The 22,808-nt window shown below is 39.4% G+C and overlaps 1 protein-coding gene, 1 non-coding gene and 1 pseudogene across 2 annotated transcripts in view; 2 read left to right on the top strand and 1 right to left on the bottom strand.

Moving 5' to 3' along the window:
- Positions 1 to 1,947: 1,947 nt before the first annotated feature.
- The window catches only part of RAB30 (RAB30, member RAS oncogene family), a 76,702-nt gene continuing 55,841 nt past the window's right edge, over positions 1,948 to 22,808 (top strand). The window contains exon 1 of the mRNA XM_054576344.1: positions 1,948 to 2,158. The gene's annotated coding sequence lies outside the window, so the exon portion shown is untranslated. The remainder of the gene's footprint in view (positions 2,159 to 22,808) is intronic.
- On the top strand, positions 15,297 to 16,291 carry LOC129072791 (ADP/ATP translocase 2-like; annotated as a pseudogene).
- On the bottom strand, positions 18,301 to 18,492 carry LOC129072849 (U2 spliceosomal RNA). Its single transcript, XR_008529395.1, has one exon. It is a non-coding gene; the product is annotated as a U2 spliceosomal RNA (small nuclear RNA).

The following is a 22,808-nucleotide window of genomic DNA, read 5'->3' as shown; positions in this document are numbered from 1 at the left end:
CTTCTTACACGTGAGATTTTTGAGAAATCTGCTGGAGCTTCTTCCCCCACAAATATGCCATCCACAGTAACTCAAATTGAGGAAGTTATTGCTTATATAAAGAAATATAAAGTGAACAAAATTCACTATACATAGGACACAAAAACACCCTAAATAAACAACTCCTAAAAATAATTTGAATTTGAAACTAAGCCTAAATATAAATCTGTCTAGTCTCTTAAGCTTAAAACTCTTCTATAGTTATATTGAAGGTTAGAAAGAAAATAGTAAACTTTTTTTTCCCCCTTTTCCTATACTTACCACCATTACTTGCAAAGGTATTTTGGAATGACAGAATTATTTGCATGTGCCTTTCCCGTTGTATTCATGGACAAATGAAACCAATACGTATTACCTTTGTTTAAAACTGAAACAAACCCATTCATCTTGTGACTTGTTCCCAGAAACATGACATGTAAGATCATTCTTCATAAAACTGTTTTTGTAGTTATCTGTATACATTTAAGATACTATTTCTACCATGTTTTTATCATTTGTAATCATTGTACCTGGCCTTTCTTTGATAAGAGAATTTGTTTATCAGCTACAGTTGTATTAACTCTTAACAGGTAAAGTGCATACCTTACTGACCCAAAGTAACTAGTTAATTTTGTTTTCAGAATAAAGTGAACAGAGAAAGAAAAACAGCACAAAGTATATCAGCATTTTTAACCCATCAGACACCCTCAGGAGGAAAAGAAATCTCCCATCCTTTCACAGTGTAGCCTCTGAAAAACAAACAAGAGCATTGTTTTAGTAACACAATTGGTTAAAAATACAGTTCATTTGAGATACTAGACAAGTAACAAGTGATTTTGGTTTCAGTTACTTAGTTTAAAAAAATTAGTTGTTAAAGTAGTTGTAAATACAGAGTACCACAAATGTAAATAAGCTGGTTATGCATGCTAACATCCCATCTCTGCAGTATTTTACCGTATACTCTAGGTTGACCCAAAAACCGTGCTACTCGGGAACCGATCGCCAACCATCAATAAAGTCCCTCTTCAATATCTCCCTCCTTCGGCTGGAAGGTACAAAGATGTCATTTAAACCGGGGTGTATTTCTCCTTTAGGTCTCTCCTTATCTTTCCTTAATTGCGGTGGCAAAGCACGGTCTGTTCCAAAGTGCTCGTCTACCTTACCAACATCGATTTCTTTGGACCCTTTTGCAAATCATTCTGTATGAAAAAACCAACGAGGGTCCGAAACCTTGGGGAGGGGTAAGGAAGGATGGAAAATAATTTAGAAAGTTAAAAATAAACTTGGAAGGGAGAGCCCAACTCCATGGATGGAAGCCTCTCTGACCACAAGCGAGAAAGTCGCCGTCCGACATCCCCGCGTCCCAACAAAGCTACCAACCACCCCGACTGTCCTGTTAAATGGTCTAAATCATGCTCGGGGCCGAGAAATGAACTGATTCCCTCATACCTTCCTCAGAAAATAGTGCAAGAGGCGTAGGAGGCCTATGCAACACGTGCAGGACCGCGAGGACGAGGCCCACTCGACCTCTGGATGCCGTCTCCGGCCAGACCCACCCTATATTTGTCGCCGGGTGAAGCCTCTACTCTCCGGTTCCCAGGTTCGGGCCCCCGGATCTCTAACAGGCTTCCCCGCCACCTCACCGTCCCCAACGCACTACCACTCGGCTTCCGCGCCCCCTAAAACCTCAGCGCGGCTCCGCAGAAACGTCCCAGCAATCCTGACATGGCGACAGAGTTTTCTTCACTCCTTTCGTTCGCTCTGGGTGCGTCCTACCTAGGCGCATTTTGGGCATTGTAGTTCCGGCAATAGCCTCAGGGTTTCAGCAGGCCGTCAGAAGACTACAATTCCCAGAATGCAGCGCTCCTGAGCATGGCTATTCGGACCTTGTGGACAGAGGGATGATGTCATTGCAAAAACCCCACTGCATTCATTGTGCTACGGTCTATCCGCCCCCCCTGCTGCTGCTGGGCTTGTGATTGCCGCTCGCTCCAGCTGAGCTAAGAGTAGCAGCGGCATCAGGGCAGGGACTCACTCCAGCCCTCGGACTTAAGACATCGTACCACCATACGTTGCGTGCGTGACTCATTCGCACTCATTTCTGTTTATGTCTGGGGTGGGGAGAAAAATCCCAAACCAGGTGAGTTGAAGTGATTTATTCAAATGGTTATACCAAGTTATTCCTCCCGCTTAATTCGCTAGGCTTTCTTTTAGGAAGATGGGGGGCGGGAGGATTGTGGAGGTGCTCGCAAGCGCTGCGAAGCGAAAAGCTCTGTGCAATTTGGGTCACTGCAAAGAACAACTCCAGCAACCTTCCCCCGCGGGAGGACCGATTCCTGCCAATTCTCTAGTCGCAACTCCCCTCAACCTTTTTGAAGCTGAGAGAGGGGGCTGGGCTGGGGAGGATGTTGGGAAGTGCTCTTGGAAAATCAGAAAAAGGCAGAGGTGGGAGACTGCAGTCCTGTCATAAACGGCCCGAGTGCTGAGGTTTGAGTATGAAGGGGTGATGCGCGGGGAGAAATGGAGACAGTGATTTAATGTTGTCGCACTACTTTAGAACATTTCTGTGTCACTTGGGCGAGCACACACTCTTCGTTTTTAAGATAAGCGTGCTTCTTCTGAGTAGGTTAAGTTTTGTGGGGCTCTAATTTATATGTGTGTCTATATCGTTTGCCTCGCCTTTTCTGCTGATTTGAGGTGACAGTGTCCTTTAATGGTGCACTCCGTGCCAGTCAGAAATATTTCACGTGTCTGGGGAAGCTTCTCTTAGACTGCTGGAAGCAGCATTTTTGTTAAATGTTCTCCCGACTGCAGGATTTCAGGATTGTTTGGAAGTGGAGCCGACAGATTTGTGCTTGTGTGTTTTAAATTACATTGCAATAGGCTCCTTGCCACCGGCAGTGGTACGTACCATAATGAGCTGCTGTTTCCTGAGGCACAGTCACCAGCTACAAATAACGGTTTGGAGAAGGGATCATTAAGGAAACCTGGGTTAATTTTAACGCATTAGGGAAGGGGAAAGTTAGAAGCACTGTTAACCTTCACTTGCCATTACTGAAAGGTACCCACGGAAGAGTGATTTTGGCCAAGGAAACCAAGGATCATAGTAGTGTTTTTTTGGTTTTTCTTTTTAAAGGAACTGACACATTTAACAGTACAGAAAGCATTTTTGACTTGTATGATGTTGGCTTTCTTGTAAGTTATTAGGGTGATTAGTGCAATAAATATGTTACTTTGAGATAAACAGCTGGCTGACCCAAGAGCAGATGGGGCCAGTCTTAGCTGAGAGATCTACAACCTTGGAAATAAATGGACCTGGGGTCAACCACACCTCCTTCTTGGAATGTCAAAAGAAGGAGAAATGCCAGTACTTTAAGCTTAACTCTAAAATGCCAAACCTTTTTATAGTCAAGTCAGGCATTGGAGGAAAGTATTTACTGGTCGTCTTCTGCTGCTGAACTGATTTTGTCCATTTTTAATTCAGACCGTTAGATCTCCAAAGTTACAGATGGTGATGCTTCTTTTAATACTGCTTGTTCCTGAATGCAAAGGTCAATCCATTGTATGAGCTTTTTAGTAGAGTGATTTATTGGAATGCAATGAGCAGCTTTTGGGCTTGGGGAAAGATGGACTGCCTGGCTTTGCCTCTCTCTGTTTCTCTGTTGCTTACTATCTACTTTTGGGGGGGCACCTTACCCTTTCCCACCCTTCTACATCTCTTGAAGCTCTTTCAGTTTCTTACCCTGTTTCTCTATTTGCAATTCTCATTTTCCCCTCTGTGTTTCAGAATCTCCCTGTTATCACCAGTATATCACATCTATTTATTTATGTCTCTTTCCAATGTCTGAATACCCTCCCTTCTCCTTCTCGACCTCACTCAGAAACTCCAGGCTGCGTGTAGACAGGGTGAATATTTATTCCACAGGATTCTCTTTGAGGGAGCTTTGTCTTCCTTTTATCTTGGAGTTGGTGCTTGGCAGGATGAGCAACAATGAGCCTGACCCCTTAGCCTGGTTTGTGGCTCCTGTGACAGACATAACTTGGCCCCAGGCATGTGAACAATGAAATGTTGCAGTAGAGCTCATGCCCACTGTATTGCTACCTGTGTTAAGGACCGCCATTGGGATAGCAAGGTTTTTAAATGCTTTACATAAAATGTTCTCTTTTTATTTTTCTTATCTCTGCTCCAGTAAGTGGTGGGATGGTGGTCTTTCCCCCTTCCCTTCTCTTTTGGTTACTGAGAAGCACTATCCAGGTGCAAAACTCTCTCTCTCTTTTTTTTTTCAGGGTGGAAAGAAGGGGACATTTGAGCAAAAAAATCTTTCTTTCCTGTGGTTTCTTCTCATTGTGGATAAAAGTAGTTTGTTGTTTTATACCCTCCTCATAAGAGAAAGAGTGTGGTGGTAGTTATATTTAACAGTAGTGCTTCTTTAGGCATGGAAAGTCTGTCTGGCAGTTAGTCTTTCCCAGAGGCAACTAGTGTGACTATCAGATTCAGAAGCTGTCATCCTAGACCTCTTTATCACTACCTTCTCATTTCTAGCATTCTTTTCCTAAGATGCTCCCTCTTCCAACCACACTTTTTAGTGTTTTAGGGAGGAGAAATGCTATCTCTCTGACCTTGAATAACGACGCGATTCAGGGATGTCTCAGTTTACATATTTGCAAAGGGATAATGATCCTTGCCCCTTGGTTTACCTGGCCTCATGTCATAGCCTCCTACACTCTGGCCCCAGCCTGTCATTCTGACAACAAATCTTAATTGAGCATCTACTGTGCTCTAAGGACTATGGATACATCAGTGAAAAGAGAAGCTTCTCATGCCCTCATAGAATTTATATTCTAATAGAGAAGATAATCATTGGACAAGTTATTGCAAGTGTGGTGAATTTTACAAAGGGAAATGTATTACAAGGTGGAATAGAAGTGCGTAACCAGTACTCTCCCCTTGTCTGGGGAGTCAGGGAAAGTTTCCTGTAGGAGTGACATTTCCAGAGACTTGAATGAATGCAAATACTTTAGGATGTCAATGAAAGGTTCTAGGAGGGGCACAAAGAGGGTTTCTGACAGAGGGAACTGCATGTTCAAAGTACAAAGGAAAAAGTAGTGAATAGGAGGATTTGAAAGCAGATCAGTCAGTATGCTGGGGAAGAGACCTGAATGAAAAAGAATGAGGCTGGAGAGGTGAGCAGTGTTCTGAGCCACAGGGAATTTTGGCCTTTATCCTAAGAGCAATAGGAACTTAGTAGAGGCCTTTAATTAGCTAGATCAATTACATATGTAGAAAGATATTTAAAACATCACCGTGGCTGTAAGTGGAGAACAGATTGGAGAGAACTGGCCAAACTGAATGGGTAAAAACCAAGTAGTCATTTTTTGTCTATGTAGGTGATGATGGTAGCTTTGATCTGGGGTGGTGGCAGAGGGCTTGGAGAGAAGGGAAGAGATTAGGAAGACACTAAATTTGATAAGATTGCTGATTGATTGGATGTGGGAATAGGGAGAAGAGAGAATCAAGGTGACTTGAGTTTTTTCTTGAGCCACTGGGGATGCCATTTATGGAGAATGAGAACACTGGATGGGGACCAGATTTCTGTTGGCTTTTTTCAAGAAAGAGTGACTTTTCAACATGCTGAATTTGAAGTTCGAAGAAGACATCTAAGAGCTCTCTCTCACCCTGTGTGCATGTATGATGCAGTGCAGTGGAGTACAAGGGAGCTCTGGTGAGAGTTCTCGCTAAGACCAGGTACTACTTACTTATTAGCTGTATGATGTTGGACATGCCATATTTTTTTCCTGACCTTTAATTTCCTCATCTGTAAAATATAACTATTCCATGAATTTATCTTGATCACCAACTATTTATGTACTGTTCCAGGAAGATAGCATTGAATAAGGTAATATTTGCTTTGGAAGAATTTGCCCAGGTGAGGGAGAAAGACAAATAATCACACATAGATAGGTGTGCAGGTCTTGATAGGAGAGCAAAGCCCCAAGGGAGGCTTTTATTCTTCTTTCCTGCGGTAAGGGATAGCATCTACAAAGTGGCTGGTGACCCTTGACCTGAGACGTGAAGGTGAGAACTCTCCAGATTGTGTCCCCAGGCACCACTTAGAGCACCTTGCATAAATTAGGGACTCTGAATATTTGTTGATTGAGCTAGGTCACTAAGGGCCCATTCAAAAGCAGAAAATATCCACATATTGGAAGAGGGTAATTAGTAATGCAGATGTCAAATGGGAAATGCTTTTAACAGTTCAATTAACATGTATTCCTGAGACCTGAAGCCTTTGAGATATTTTGTGGATGACTTTTGGGGAAATTCAGAAATATTTCTGACTTGTTTTCCTTTTGATCTGCACTTCCTTTATTCAGTTTAGTTTCTAAAAAATAATTTAATTGTAGTTCCCAAAATCAATTGGTCTTAGACCTTTGAATTTTATAGGTAAGTAAAATTACAAAAAATAAGATAAAATGGTGAAGAGGGCGAGCTGTTGACAATGGTTATTTTTCTATAGCAAAGAATTTTGAAAAAATTTAGAATTTATTTTAAATTTATTATTTTACTATATAATATAATTAATATTATTTTGACCCAAGATTGAACCCACACCCTTGGTGTATCGGGACAGTGCTCTAACCAGCTAAGTTACCTGGCCAGGACCTATAGTAAAGATTTTTAAAATTTTTTAAAAAATTCATTGATTTTAGAGAGAGAGAGGAAGGAAGAGAAAGAAATATCAGTGTGTCAATCCATTTATTTATGCATTCATTGGTTGATTGTTGTATGTGCCCTGACTGCGGATTGAACCCACATATTGAACCTTGACATATTGGGAGGACAGTCTAACCAACTGAGCTACCCAGTGAAGGCATAAAGATATTTTCTAATAATGGAAAAAAATACAATAAAAAAAGAAAAAGAAAGATTTTTTTTTTAAAAAGTCCCCTTTCACTTATAACTCAAAAGGTAAAGGACATTTAATAACTAGAGTTGTAGGAAGAGCATAATTTTAAAATAAAATTAGCTTTATGAAAAATTCTTTACATTTTCTTACTTTGTTGAATAATAGTTAAAAGAAAAACATTAAAAATATTTAATATTATAATAATTTATGGGAACATTGCCCTATGTTCTTGGCTGTGTTGAAAGTGTGGCCCATCTTCAAATAAGAACATTTCCAAGTATGGAATAATTTTATATGGGCTATAGATATTTTATATTGTTTCTTCCACATAGGAATCCAACCTTTAGAAACTAGATAGGGCTCCTCAAGATTAGTTTGAAGTAGCGGTTCTTAATTTGTCCCTTGAGGATCCTCAGGGAGACCATGAACCCCTGAGATCATATGTTAATGTGTATGTGTGAGTTCACATGTGCATACACATGTTTTTATACACTACATGTGTGTCCTTGGGCAAGTTACCTAACTTCTTTGAACTTCTCTTTCTTTGCAAGATTTTTGTAAGTTTAAATGAGCTAAAAATTTTAAAAGTCTGGTCCTATGCCTGGTATAGCTGGTGCTCAAGGTAGCTGTTTTTAACATTAAATGTATTTCTTGTTTTAAATATTTTATTTATTGTCTGGTGCTTGCTTAGTGCCCACAGTGACAAAATGAATAGAAGATAATGAATAGTGTAGCTAGAAAACCTGATGCAATGGAAAGCACATAACATCACTGATGTGGAATTCTTGCCAGAAATGTTTAAAGTAAATCTAATTATGATGAAATAAATAATTGGGCACATCCAGATTGTGGGACACACTGCAAAAACAGCTGACCTGCGATCTTTGAAAATGCCAGTGCCATGAAAGACAAAATGAAATACAACAAAATGTATGGGCAGTTGATCTAATAGATTAAAGGAGACCAAATAGTTGTGACAACCAAATGCAACATGTAACCCTTGATTGGATCCTGGATTTAAAAAAAAAAAATAAAGCTATAAAAGACATTTTGGGGACAGTTGAGGACATTTTGATGGGAGCAGCTTATTAGATAATCAGTAACATGTAAATTTCTTTGAATGTGATAATGGGTGCCGTCCACTTAACCTGACACATTGTCTCCAGGAATGTTACAGCAAAGCTAGAAGACATCAAGGGCTGCTTCAGAAGGTAGCGATTTTCTTGATCACTGCAAGTATTCAATAGCGTATGTGCTGAAATGCCATTTGTTGGGGATATTGTAAGTGATCTTTGTGTCTTTTCTAAACAGATCCTGTCTATTCTATAAGAATGCAAACTTCTATAGCTGGCACTCTATCTTTCATATTACTAGAGGTGGTAATGCAGGCAGAGCCGCAGACTAGCTGTTTCCAAACTGAAAAGGAAAGCACATGAAAGGACACATAAATATTGACCTTAAATTTGTTTTTTGATTCTAGACAAAAGATTAATCAACATTTATTACAGAAATACACAAGGAACTACATAGGAAGAGTTCCCCTTAATTCTACCCAACAATGATAATCAACTCTTGAAATTTTGATGTGTATTCCTCCGTCATTTTCCCCCATACATAAAATAATTACATCAGTATAATACATATTATTTTGCTTGCTTTTCTTAATATATTTTGGGAATTTGTTCCATATATTTACATTTTGCTCTAACTTACCCACTTTAATGGCTGTTGGGCACTGCTGCAGTGAGCATTTGAGTATGCATCCTTTAGTGATGAATACTAGGTAGAAATACTAGGTCACATGGCACGAACAGTTCCCCTTTAATTGTCCCTTGATTTAGATTCTTATGAACAGTCTTTGACAGTGCCATTTCTACATACCTTTGCCTGGTTCATTAACCACTTGAGCTAAACTCTTGTTAAGGGAAGGAAGTTGCGATGGGTGGACAGAAAGTGGACAAAAATGTAATTTCAGCGTTCCTGCTGGTTCTTTTGATGGTTGTAAGAAAGGTTGATATGTAAATAACATGGAAACCTCTGGAAGAAAGAAGTAAAATACATTATCCCTGCCTGCAGTACAACGTAATAGTTAAAAAGTGAACTGAAAGAATAAAGCAGCCAAGAGTTTTCCCCAGAAAATTCTGCAGGAAATTTTATTTTTGAGTTATGGTTAACTTCACCAAAATGTGGAAACCATGAAAATAAACTTCTTTTGCTTACTTCCTCTCCATTTCAGTCACATAACTACACTAGAAAGGGGAATTCAAGCTTCACTTTTAAAATATCTGAAGCAGTTGGTGAAAGGCCTGATTGTTCACCTTTCTGGATATCAATAGAAGCAATCCTAGGGCAGATTTTTGACATTATTCTGTAGAAAAGGTATGAGGTTAGGAGTGGCCATCAGTAACTCACTCTGCCCCAGCACAGACCCCGAGGAAGAGATTGTAAGGATCATGAGCTGTGAATTATTTCCATTCTTTTAGCCATTTATTTCCATTCTTTTGTGGCTGAGTGGAGCATACCCAAATTTGAGTTGTGTGCTAAGTGGGTAATTTATCTTTTCAAGCTGCAGTTGCTTCATCTATGAAATGGGGATTATTGTGAGGCTCAAATGAGATAATACGTATAAGGGATTTTGGCAAATTTATGTGCACATAAACATGTGCTGTTGTGAAGGCGGTGCTGTCTCTGACTGGGCCAGCTCATATTAATCTTCCCTTTAACAGAAGTTGTAGCCCAAGAGACATCTGTCTCACGTTGTCTCTCGTGACTTCTTTAACCAGTATTTGTGAGCATAAGCTAAATGCAAGGTCCTGTGCTGGGTGTTCTGATGGGGAAACAAAGGTGGCACCATCCAGGAGTTTTCCTTCTTCCCCACTTTTATTCTAGGAGACTAATATCTTTTAAGAGTCTTCAATAAAAGATGTTTTACAAAGGTGCATTATGTATTCTGTCTTATTCTCTCAACCCTAGGTGTAGATTTGAGCTCAATTTTTCCATATAAATGAGGAAACAGTTCTTAGTGAGGTTAAGTAACTTTTTTTTTTTAAAGTTAACTAGCTTAAAAAATTTTGCAGATTTAGGCCCTAGGTAGATTTTCTGGAACCAAAACTGGTGCTTCTGCAGCTGCTTCCTGTTTTTGCCTTGCCTTCTGATCAGAATATAAATCTCATGAAGGCAGAATGGGCTGGTGGCCTTTATTTTAATGTGGTTCATTTTACCTTCAGGCATAGGGGTAGGAGCTTTGTATAGATCTATTGAGTTAGCTGAAGCCGTGATGGGAACTATCATAGCATCTTCTGGGTGCCAGATGGTTTACATGTTTTATTTGATTTTACTCCCCCCACCAACGTATTTTGAAAATTTTCAAACATATAGAAAAATTGTAAAATATGACAGTGAACACCCCATACACCCTTCCTCTATATTCATTTGCTTTCTTTATTTACACACACATATATTTTTTTCCTAAACCATTTGGAACTGCATTGCAGACATCACAACACTTTATCTCTAAGCACTGAAGCATGTATCTCTTAAGAACAAGGACATTGTCCTGTGTAACCATAATATGTTACATCAAAACAATAATATTTTCAGATTTCCCCCGTTCCAATGTTGTTTATAAACCTTTTTTGGAACCCAAGACACAATCAAGGATTGCATAAGGTAGTTCTGTCTCTTTAGTTTCCTTTAACATATCTTTTATGACATTGCAATTTTATTATATTATTTAAATCCTCACCTGAGGATATGTTTATTGATTTTTTTTTAAGAGAGAGAGGAAGGGGGAAGGGGGGAGGGGAGAGAAGAAGAGAAACATCCATTCGTTGCCCCCTCTATGTGCCCCAGCCAGAGATCAAACCTGCAAGCTAGGTATGTGCCCAGACCAGGGATTGAACCCTTAGCCTTTTGGTGTACAGGACCATATTCCAACCAACTGAGCCACCTGGCTAGGGAGATATTGAAATTTTGAAGATTCCAAGTCTGTTGCTTCGTTGTAGACTGTAAGTTGGATTTGTCTGTTTTCTCACTATTAGTCTCAGGTTAAACATTTGTGGTAGGAATTCCCTGTAGGGAATGTTGCATCCCTCCCCTTGCGTCACATTAGGTGACACATAATGTAAGTTTGTAACACCCTTGGTGATGTGAGGTTTGATCATTTCAGTGAGGTGGTACTGCCAGATCTCGGCATTGTAAAGGTACCTTTTCTATTTGTAATTAATGACATTATTTGTGGGGTGATCCTTTGAGATTGTTTAGATATCCTGCTCCTCAACAACTTTCCTCCAATGATAAGGATTATCGTATATTAATAAACTTTGCCTGGGTGAGTTGGTATCTATTGGTGTTTTCCTGATTGATTAGCTTTCAGCTCCCCTCTTCTTCCTTTTTTTGTATCACTTGAACTCTTTTATCCACCCAATGTATTATAATCCATTACCAACCTCCTGTCTTACTTTTTTCAATATTATGATATTTGATACATAAATTGTCTCAAATTTGGCCACAGGGTATATATCTGTCTAATTTTAACTCTAAAAGCAACCTAATAAAGTAGATGAGATTTTGCCCACTTTATAAGTGAGGAAATTAAGGCTCAGAAAGTGCAGGTTATCTTCCCAGAGTCACATAGCTAGTCAGCAGACAAGGCCAGATGCAAACCCAGTTCTGACCAACCTCAAGTTCTGAGGTTGTTCCTGCTACTCATGCTGCTTCCTGGCAGTCCAGGAGCAGAAGGTCATCTGATGAAACCAAGTTAAAAGCATTGCATCATTGTTGGTAATAGCAAAGGATTGGAAGCAACCTAAGTGTAGGTCAGTGGGAAACCAGTTAAATAGGTGTGTTCACACAAGGGAAAACTATTAAACTACAAACAAGAATTGGGATATTCTTCAGGTACTAAGATGGAAATGTCTCCAAGGATATATTAAGTGAAAGAAAGAAGGTGGTAGAATAATGCATATTTTGTGAAAGAAATGGGGCTAAATCCCATATTTCAATTACATCCCTGGAAGGATGTAAAATAGCACAGTTGTTATTGGTATAGGGCAGTAGGAGTGAGTGCGTGTGTGTGTGTGTCTGTGTGTGTGTGTAGTGAGATTTCTTAACATTTACTATTTTATATGCTGACTTTTTAAATAGCTTTATTGAGATGTAATTCACATGTCACATAATTCACCCATTTAAAGTGTACAATCTAGTGGTTTTTAGTATATCCACAGAATTGTGCAACCACCATGAAACTAAATTTAGAACATTTTCATTATTCACAGCAGAAGCCTGCACTGATTAGCAGTTGTTTGCCATCTTCCTCACCTCAGGACCCCAGCCCCAGGAAGCCACTGATCTTTTCTGTCTGAGGAGATTTGCCTATTCTGTACATTTCATATAAATGGTTTCTTTAATTAGCATAATATTTCCAAGGTTCATTGTGTTGTAGCATAGATTAGCACTCGATTCTTGTTTTATTAGCAGGTATTTTATTGTATGAATATACCATAGTCATTTATCAATTTATGAACATTCAGGTTTTTTCTGCTTTTTGGCCATTATATGAATAATGCTGCTATAAACATTTCATACAAGTTTTTGAGTGGACATTGTTTTTATTTAATTTACACCTGTATCCAAGAGTGCAATTTCTGGGTCACCTGGAAAGTTATGTTTGAACTTTTGAGGAAATACCAGTTTCCCAAAGCAGCCGTACTATTTACATTCCCTCCAGCAATTTCGCCACATCCTTGCATCCTTGCCGACACTTGTTATCTGTCTTTTTATTATAACCCTTCTAATGGGTATATCACCTTGAGTTTTGAACCATATGAATATATTGCCAATGTAATATCTATTCTAAAAATAAAATAAAGTAAAAACAAAAAAAATAGAATAACAACTCAAAAAGAAGTTTCAGATGGCCAGCCAAAAAGGGTCAAGGTGTGGTGAGATGGCCTTAGGGTAGGGTTTTCCTTGTTTGGCCTGGTATCTTGATGTATGTACATTTTCTTCTGCTTTTCTGTACCAGCTGACTTTTCCTTCTTCCGTGTTCTCCCAGATTCATTGCTCAGAGATTTGGGGGCTTTGGTATAGTGTTGACTTGAGGATTTCTTATACTTCAGAAGCAGCTCTAGAGACAGAGTGGCTAGGACCATGTTAGTTCTTACGACCAGGGAAGTACCAGGATTCTGTGGGCCATGATGCCCTCACATTGGTGTCCCCCATTAGCATGGTGGGGACATTAGACAAGGTTGCTTTGGGCATTGGTGACTGGTCTTGGAGGCATGGGGGCTTTAGAAGAAACCCAAGTATGGGAGCCTACAGCCTGGAGTTGGAATTTGTGTTCTGGCATTTTTAAGCTGTGTGATCTGGAGCAAGTTACAACTTCTCTTAGCCTCAGGTTCCTCATCTATCATAGAGGAGTCTAGTCTAAAGTAACTCCTCTGCAGATACTTTATTAATTACAAAGGCGGAGAGAGTGACTTTACAGTGGAGAAAACTGGCAGACACCATTTTTACTAAGTGATCACAGTTAATTCCAGTGATGAGACATGTAATTTGTGTGGCATTCCTGTTGAAAATACATGATCTGAATCTAATCACAAGGAAATATTAGATAAACCCAAGTTGAGAAACATTCTACAAAATAAGTGGACTGTATTTCTCAAAAATGTCAAGTTCATGAAAGACAAAGACTGAGGAACAGTTCTAGATTAATGGTAACTAAAGACACATGGAAACTAAATACATCACATGATCCTGGATTGGATTGGACCTGAGAAAATTTTTTTCTTTTGCCATACAGACATTATTTTATGAATTGTTGAAATCTGAATAAGGGTTGAGATTAGATTGTAGTATAATATCTATATTAATTTTCTGATTTGATAATCATATGAAATATAATGAGATGAAAATATAAGAGAATGTCCTTATTTTTAAGGAAATACCAAGTAATGATAATGTAAAATCTATTTACAGAGAGAGAATGATAAAGCAAGCATGGGAAAATATTAACATTTAGGAAATATGGGTAAAGGGTATATATGAATTCCTAGTCATTTTGCTTTTTTTTTTTTTTGGTATGTCTGAAATTAATTTTTAAAAAAGGTTAAAAAGGAGGGAGGGGAGATGCCAATACCTAGAGTACAGGGTTGTTGTGAGTATTAAAAAGGGTCCTGTGTGTCGAGTCTCAGCATGGTGTCGGTCACCTGGTGGGTCTCGAAGTACATGTGAGCATCCTGGATGGATAAGGCAACCAACAGCTCTTAGCCATAGCTTGGGAGCCAAATTAAAATGGACACATGGCACATGGTAACATTATTTTTCTGAATCCAAAATTGGAATTCATGGTCTGACAAAGAATATCTTTGTTTATAAATTCATTGAATTACTCAGTCTTAAAAAAAATACATGTGTGTGTGTATTTATATGTATACATCTCAAATCTCATTTAGTTATCCATTTAACAAATCATCTTAGTGTAGTGTTAAATTTACATGAAGTCATGATTGACCTAAGGAAGTACGGGTTGTTTACTTGGGGCCAAATTTGGGCCAGTATTAGCATTTAGGCAACTTCCATTTATCTTTTCTTTTCCTTCCCGTCTCTCTCCTCTGACACACAACCAAATTTCTGATTTTGTCTCAGAGAGCCATTTTAATTAGCCATGTCAAATGTTAATTGTTTTGTCAGACAAAAAGAAACTTAAGAAGCTTTTTCTTCTAATACTTAAAAACTGTACTTTCTAAGAGTTAACTTTGGAGGGAATGTTTCTGGTCTGGAAAATCCGGATAACAACCTCAAAAGGAATTCATGTCTTAGAGGAACTGGGAGTAGGGTGGGGAGTTCAGTTTCCTTTCAGTCAGATTGAAATAAATATTTCTGTCTGAAATAGTTATAAAGATCTATTTATTTCTTTTATCTTTTTGCTAAAAGCTTTAAAACATGAATGATTAAACTCAAAATAGGTTTAGCTGAGGTACCAAAAAAATGTCAAATAATTCTGATGAAAAAAACATTTATGAGATCTTGGACAGGCTGCTTTGCTAAGTGAGGTGATCCTTAGTATAACATTTAGGCCTGTCCCTTTGAAGTGAAAACATGTCCAATTACTGGAGTTGCAACTCTGCACCTCAAGATTCCACATTCAGCAGATACCAATCTGGATTCATTGTTACTGCTGTGATAGTATCTGTTTTGACTGTTACTTGCCATAAATTGTTTGGTCTCAGAATATTGCATGCTCTTTGCTCTTAAAGTTCATCGTGGTCAAGAAGTTAAATGGTGTGTTTGTATGTACAATAACTGACTTTTATTATATAACTTTATAATAATAATATTGGCAAACAGTTTTTTTTTGCATATATGATGCTCCAAGCACTGTGTTGCTTTACATGAGTTATAGCATCTAATTGTGGCAAAACCACATGAGGAAGGCCCCAGACTCCCAGCCGGTTACAAGCCCAGTCCTGCAGTTGCCTGCTTCTTCTTTCCTTTCAACACGACGTGCCACCGTGTCCTTTGCCAAGGACTTCCTGGCAGGTGGAGTGGCTGTGGCCATCTCCAGGACAGTAATAGCGCCCATCAAGCAGACAGGCAATACAAGGGCATTATAGACTGCGTGGTCCTTACTGCGGAGGAGCAGGGAGTCTTGTCCTTCTGGTGTGGTAACCTGGCCAATGTCATTAGATACTTCCTTACCCATGCTCTCAATTTTGCCTTCAAAGGTAAATACAAGCAGATCTTCCTGGGAGGGTGTGGACCATCATACCCAGTTTTGGTGCTACTCTGCAGAGAATCTGGCATCAGGTGGTGCTGCTGGGGCCACCTCTTTGTGCTTCGTGTATCCTCTTAACTTTGCCTGTACCTTTCCAGCAGCTGATGTGGGCAAAGCTGAAGATGAAAGGGAACTAACTCAGAAGGCCCAGTGACTACCTGGCTAAAATCTGCAAATCTCATGGGATATAGGGATTGTACCAAGGCTTTAATATGTCTGTGTTATTATCATCTACCAAGCTACCTACTTTGGTATCTATGACACTGCAAAGCGAATGCTTCCAGTTCCTAAGAATACTCACATCTTCATCAGCTGGATGATTGCACAGTCTGTCACAGCAGTGGCTGGGCTGATTCCTATTTGTTTGACACTCTTTCTTGCTGCATGATGATGCAGTCAGGGTGCAAAGGAACCAATATGTATAAGACACATTCGACTGTTGGAGCAAGATAGCTTGTGATTAAGGAGGCAAAGTTTTTTTCAAGGGTTCATGGTCCAGTGTTCTCAGAGGCATGTGGTGCTTTTGTGCTTGTCTTATGTAATGAAATCAAGAAGTTCACAGAAATTATTTCCTAGTCTTTCCTCACCCACCCCCCATGAACAAGCATGTTGTCTGTGTAACATACCTTAAGCATTTTTGACAGACTGTTGGCTGTCTATTTATCAATGGCAGCTATTGAGTGGTTGAAAGTGGGAAGCAGTAATATTCATCTGATATTTTTTCTTAAAGACATTTCCATGATAATGGTGGGACTCAATTATATATTTTTATTTCAGTTGCTCCTGATAAACAACACATTTGAAGAAATAAGAAATATACAAAATATTAAAAAATGAAACAAAGCAAAACAAAAACCACACAAGGAAGTTAAAGCTCTGAGAGCTTGAGTATTGATAAAATGCTTCAGAGCCAATGACTAGTAAGAAGCAGATCCAGGATCAGGAATGAAGACTGTCTTACTGGAAAGCCTGTGTTTTTCTGCTGTGATTTTGCCTTTTGGCAAATTTGTGTGGAAATGATTGCTTTTTCACTTTGTGTTTGGAACAGAGTTTTGTCTTATTTACTGGATAGACATCTACTGTCTATCACCTCTCAAGCACCTTGAGAACTGTAGAGATGATTGAGATCCAGTCTTTGCCCTTAAGAAGTTCACACTTAAGTCGAGGCAATAAAACAGACATACCCCTGTACACCTGTGTTCATAGCTACATTATTCACAATAGCCAAAAGATGGAAACAACCCAAGTATCCAGCAACAAGTGAATGGATAAGCAAAATGTGGTATGTACATGCAGTGGAATGTTATTCAGTCTTGAAAAGGAAGGAAATTCTGACACATGATACAACAGGGATGAACCTTGAAAACATTATCCTAAGTGAAATAAACCAGACACAATTGGACAAACGTTGTATAATTCCATTTATTGAGAGGTACCGAGAGTAGTCAGATTCATAGAAACAGAAAGTAGAATGGTGGTTGCCTGGGGCTGGGGTGAGGGAGAAGCAACTGGGAAGCTGTCATTTAACAGGTATAGAGTTTCAGTTTTGCTGAATGAAAATGTTCTGGAGGTTGGTTGCATAACAATATGAATATACTTAACAGTACTGAGCTGTACACTTAAAAATGGTTAAGATAGTAAATTTTATATTATGTGTATTTTGCCACAAATTAAAAAACCCAAACAGATACAACCCCTCTACCATGTGGTAGAAACTAATTAGTGAGACAGGGAGGTCTGATTAAGTCATAGGAATTAGAGATGGCTTCCTGGATGGGGTGGCTGTGGCTGGGCAGTGCGAGATGGGTAAGATTTGTGTGGCAATGAGGAAGGTGGGAAGGGCAACCCAGGTGAAGGGAGCAGTGAGCAAAGTTACTGAGGCTACTTAATGTTGCTTTAAGATCCAATTCTAGCAAGGAACAAATCTCCAGGTATGTGGTTCTGTAATTGTGGGTGTCTCAGCCTTCTTCCATGTGGGCAGAGACTTAATGCAAAGTCTAAACCATATTCATGAGGTCGTGGTATGCTGTACAGGGACTCATTCATGATTCATTCAGTAAACATTTATTTAGTACATAGTGCTATGCTAGGCACTTTATGTATGTTGGCAGATTTAATACCCCCAACAACTCTGAAGTTATTAATAGTTCCAATTAACAGATGAAGAAATTGTGACTCAGAAATGGAGTAATTTGTGCAAAGTCACATGACTGATAGGTAGCATGAACAAAAAGACTTTGCCTGTGGAGCCTATATCAGTCCTCCAAGCTATACTGCCCCCCCCCCCGGGGGTGAATGAGAAATGATATCTGTCTTTGACCTCGCAGTCAAAAGGGCATGTAACTGCCACCCTTATCCTCTTCTTGCTGCTTTTGAGGCTACCTTGGCTGAGTTATCTTAGAGCTCTGAGGCTCCTTTTTTATCTGTGAAATGAAGACATGTTTTAGACCACATTATTTCTAATACTTCTCCCAGATTAAAGACCCTATTCACCCCTCCTTCCATCCATCCAACATTAATTTATTACCTATTATATACCAGGTACTATGCTGGTGGGTACTGGTAATTGAGATTTCACAGAATACTATTCTTCTTTTTCTTTGGTCCACCATTTCTGGAAGTACTGCAATACCAGGTCGACGCGTGGAGTGGATGGAGCAAGCCCCTGTTCCATCTCCTAATTCCAAAAATCCATAGAATATATTGTCCTTGGATAGAGGATGTTTCAGATAGTAAATCTTATAAGAACAGACACTACACTTGATCTTAGCCAAAAGGCCGAAAAGCGATAGAATACTATTCATATCTGAAAGGAGATTATATCCTAGGGAGGGAGACATGAAATAGATGGTTATTGTACAGTATGGTCATATTGCTGGTAGTGGTGTATACGGAAGACTAGAGCGTAGAGGAAGGGTGCCTGACCCTCTCTTGGGTAAGAGGATGTCCAAGAGGAGATATTCCAAAGATCAGGAGAATGATTAAGAAGACTGCAAGAACCTCATCCTTCCTGCTGTCCCTATGGCTATATTGATTAAATTCAATAAAATATAGGTAAAGTCAGAACTCCTTTTTATTTTAAGCCTTGTGGAAAGTTTAGCTGAATTTGATCATTGTTGAGTACAGCTATGTGCTGAAGATCTGTAAGGTCTGGATTCTCTTTCAAATTAGAGGAAGATTGTAAAGTTGAACAGAGACCTAGGAGTTTCTCTCTCTCTCTCTCTCTCTCTCTCTCTCTCTCTCTCTTTCTCTCGTCTCCTCCTCCTCTTGAAATTTAAGAAGCACAGAGTAGGCTAGTAAGAGGCCCAAGGGCCCAGAGTTATTTGAATATGTTCAACTAAAGTCACAGATGGTTGTATTTCAAAGAGGCAAGTAAAATAGTCAAGATACTGGATAATACGCGTGATTTTCTCCAGATGACTAAGGACTGGTGGATTAATAATAATTAGCGTGACTAAGTATTAGAATTCCAATACTAAAGAATTGAAGTGAAGTTGAGGAGGGAAACTTAGGAGCTAACATTCATTGAGTAGCTACTGTGTATCAGGCACTGTGCTATGCCTTTTAGATTCACAGTTTTGTTTTATCCTCCCCATAGTCCTATAAGGTAGGTGTTCTTACTCTTTAAGATATAGAAACTGAAGAGGTTGTAACTTGCTTAAGGTCACAGCTAACTAGAGATAGCACAGGTTATTAAAATCAAAGCCTTTGCACTTTATACTACCTCATGCTTCTTCAGGATCCTGGATTTTCTATTTCTGGAGAAACTTCACTGTGGTACAGGGCCTCCCTCTCGTCCTTGGAGCCTAGGAAGTTACAATAGTCAGGAGAGTCTAGCTGTTTACATTTTCCAACATGCTGAAGGACAGCTCCCTCCATTCCCTGTCTTTCTTCTGAGTTAGTGGATCACCAACTACCAGGGATAAATGGCTCTTACTAAAGTGTTAATTTTTCCCCCCTTTTTTTGCTTTTCCCAGACAGTCTATGAATGTTTTTGACAATTTGTCTATTATAATTCACTCATAGAAATCACGTGACACAATGCTGATTGAGACCAGTGAAGTCTGTGTAGTTGATCACCTCTCGTTCTCCAACAAAGTGTACCTTTAGCTCATTTGCCCTGGATTCTATTTTTGGAGTCCCAGGAGACCTTGTTTTCTGGCTCTCCACAGCCTCCAACTATGAGATTCTGACAAAATCTCATGGAGTCCTCTGCACTTCTAACCCATGCCTCAGGCTCCCTCTTCCTCCCTCAAGGCCTCCCTGTGGGCATAAGCTATGGTGTCTTATATGAGGGAAATTTTCCCAGCTGGATTTGGAGGCAGGCCAGGCATCTATCCCAGGCCCTTTAAACCCCGGCAAGTTCCCACATATGGCTGCATGAAAGAGAGAAAACTAGTCTCCAACATGGGCTGAAGAATTATGGCACTGGGAAGAAGTGTCATCCAGCCAGGCCATTTCCCTGCCCTGGAACTCCATCGTTTGCACTACAGTGAAATGGACAGAGGATCTGGGGTTAGGACACTGGACCTCAAGTCTTGGCTCAAGTCACAAACCCTGTGGCCATGAGCACATGACCTTTCTGAGCCTGTTTTCTCAGCTATAAATGAAGGGCTGATGACAATCTCATCTTTGTACTGTTCTGAGAGTCAGATAACTCAATGTATAGTATAAAAGTGATTTACAACAAGACCATAGAATATATCACAGATGTCAATGCTTGTTGTTATAAAACAATTTTGGCTCGATGAGAAACATTTCTGGAAACCGAGTAGGATGCATGCTCTGTCATCACTGGCCCCCAGTTCCCAGAAAAACTTTTTATTGCTCAAGTAGACATTAATGGCATCATTCTCCTGTTTATTTTTGTACTCTTTTCATTTATAGTCTTATAAATGCTACCAGAAACTTTGCTGATTCTTGAATATTTATCTTGGAAAACTCTGGTCAGGGTTGTACACTTATACCCAGAGCTATTTACCCAAGATTAATTATTTGAATTCTTAGAGCTGGATGTCAGTCCATTTCCCAATAAATCATGGGACAGGAGAGCTGGTTATGGATGATAAATGAGGTTTATCTTGCTTGTTAGGACTCTAAATGGCTGAGGACTACTGAGGGTATCTGATAGTAGGTAAACCCTAAGGCCGGTTTATTAAAACTTGGTACATGCTTCTGGTAATGAAATGAGAATGGGAAGAGAGTATCTTACTGTAATTGGTTCATGATTTTAGAGCTAGTAGCCCTTGGAAACTGAAGTCTTTTGTGTATTGTCGTCAGTGTGTTCGAATTATATTCTGTTCAGAGAAATTTTCTAGCTGTTCCCTAAACACTTGGGGATTGTTGCTTGCTTCTTTCTTCTTGCCACTTCAAATGTTTGCAGTTTATTCTTCTTGACTGTGTGCCTCAGAACTCCTGAAGTTGTAAATGAAAGACCCCAACTCAAACTAGCTTAGGCAAAAGGGAATTTATGGGAAGAACACTTGGGTATTTCATGTAGCCATAGGAAGGATGGGTGCAGCTGGAACCAAGAAATATTAGAGCACATAGTTGCCCAAACAACTCTCAAATTTCAATGCTTAACACGAAGTTTATTTCTTGTTTGTACAGCAGTTCAACATGGTGTTTCCTGGTTAGGCCATCCAGGCTCCTTCCATCTTGTGGATCCCTTCTTCTCTAGGTGTCTCGAAGTTCTCTCCTTTTAACCTGCAGGTGGAGAAGGAGATTGAAGGGTCTTGTGTGGGAGGTTCTCATGGGCCAGGTCTGGAAGTGGCTTATATCATTTCTGTCCTCCTTCCTTCAATTACTACTCAATACATGACCCCATGTAATGGTAAATTAGGCTGAGAAATATGGTCTGTTTGCAGAAAGAAAAAGAAGTAGGTTTGGTGAGCATATAGCTCATTTGAGTCATGAAGGGAGTCAAATGACATGAAGTTTCTGTTTCTTGCTTTTGCTTCTCTCCTATGCATCAGGGAGCATGACCACAATTGTTCCTGAATTTAAAAAAAAAAAAAAGCATTAATTTTTGAGAGAGAGATTTATTGTTTCACTTATTTATGCATTCATTAGTTGATTCTTGTTTGTGCCCTGACTAGGGATCAAACCTGCAACCTGGACATCCCTGAACTCTTAATCTCACTGTTTTTAACAGCTGAGAAAACTGACCTACACTCTTGCTTCAAGTAAAAATTCTTTAAGAGTAAGGACTGGGTCAGTTTGGTTCCACTCAAGAGACCACTCTGGAACCAATCAGTGGTGGACAAAGGGGAAGGGTCATTTAGCATCCACCTGGCCACTGAGAGCCCCACTGGGGCTGCTCTTAGAGGAGGAATCATTGTGAGGCAGCCACTCCACTTGCCAGCCTCTAAAAAGGCCTAACCTTTCCTGTTGTTTCTACTCTTGTGGAAAATTCAGTGCGGTTTTATAGTCATCTTTCTAATCCTTCTTACCACAGCTAAATCAAATGATTATATTTCACTGGATAGATGCCATCACCATTTGTAAAATGCATGACTTTCTGTGTACTACTGAGAAAGAGAATAAGGTTCCAAATAAACTGCAGCGGCACCTCGGTTCTGGAACTCTTTGATGAGTGCTGAAACTGACAAGTACTGAACAAGCTTTTCCCATAAGAAATAATGTAATTAGAAACTTTTTACTACATTAATATTAAATAATGAGGTTGTTTTGTAATACAGAACCTTAAAACTAAACAGACATGGACAAAAAACCAATTAATTACATAAAAATAAGATAAAATTTAACTTCGCTTTACCTGTACTGAGAGTTCCTGGCATAATGGGATGGTGGAGAGGTAGAGAAGGAGGAGGAGAGGGGTTAATTGTTAGAAGAGGAGTCCTCTTTCAAGACAATGTCAGGGGTTTCTTCTATTTTCTGTCTCTTGGCTTCACTGAACACAACATTGGAGACTCAGATTTAGTGAGTTTCTCTAAAAACCTATCAAGAGAAACTTGTTTCTGTCAACATTTCAAAATGTTTCTAAAGTGTGACATTGTTCATTAAACAGGTCCACATTCCAGCTGCTTGCTAGAGCTTTGTATGGGTGATACTTTTCCAAAAAGTTTTGAACCTATTTACCCTAT

Source organism: Pteronotus mesoamericanus, unplaced genomic scaffold, assembly GCF_021234165.1.
Source record: "Pteronotus mesoamericanus isolate MK-2021 breed Mesoamerican mustached bat unplaced genomic scaffold, CSHL_Meso_final contig_33, whole genome shotgun sequence".
Taxonomy (NCBI): Eukaryota; Metazoa; Chordata; class Mammalia; order Chiroptera; family Mormoopidae; genus Pteronotus; species Pteronotus mesoamericanus.
Note: the sequence above shows the minus strand (reverse complement) of the source record. Positions and strands in the feature narration are given on the sequence as shown.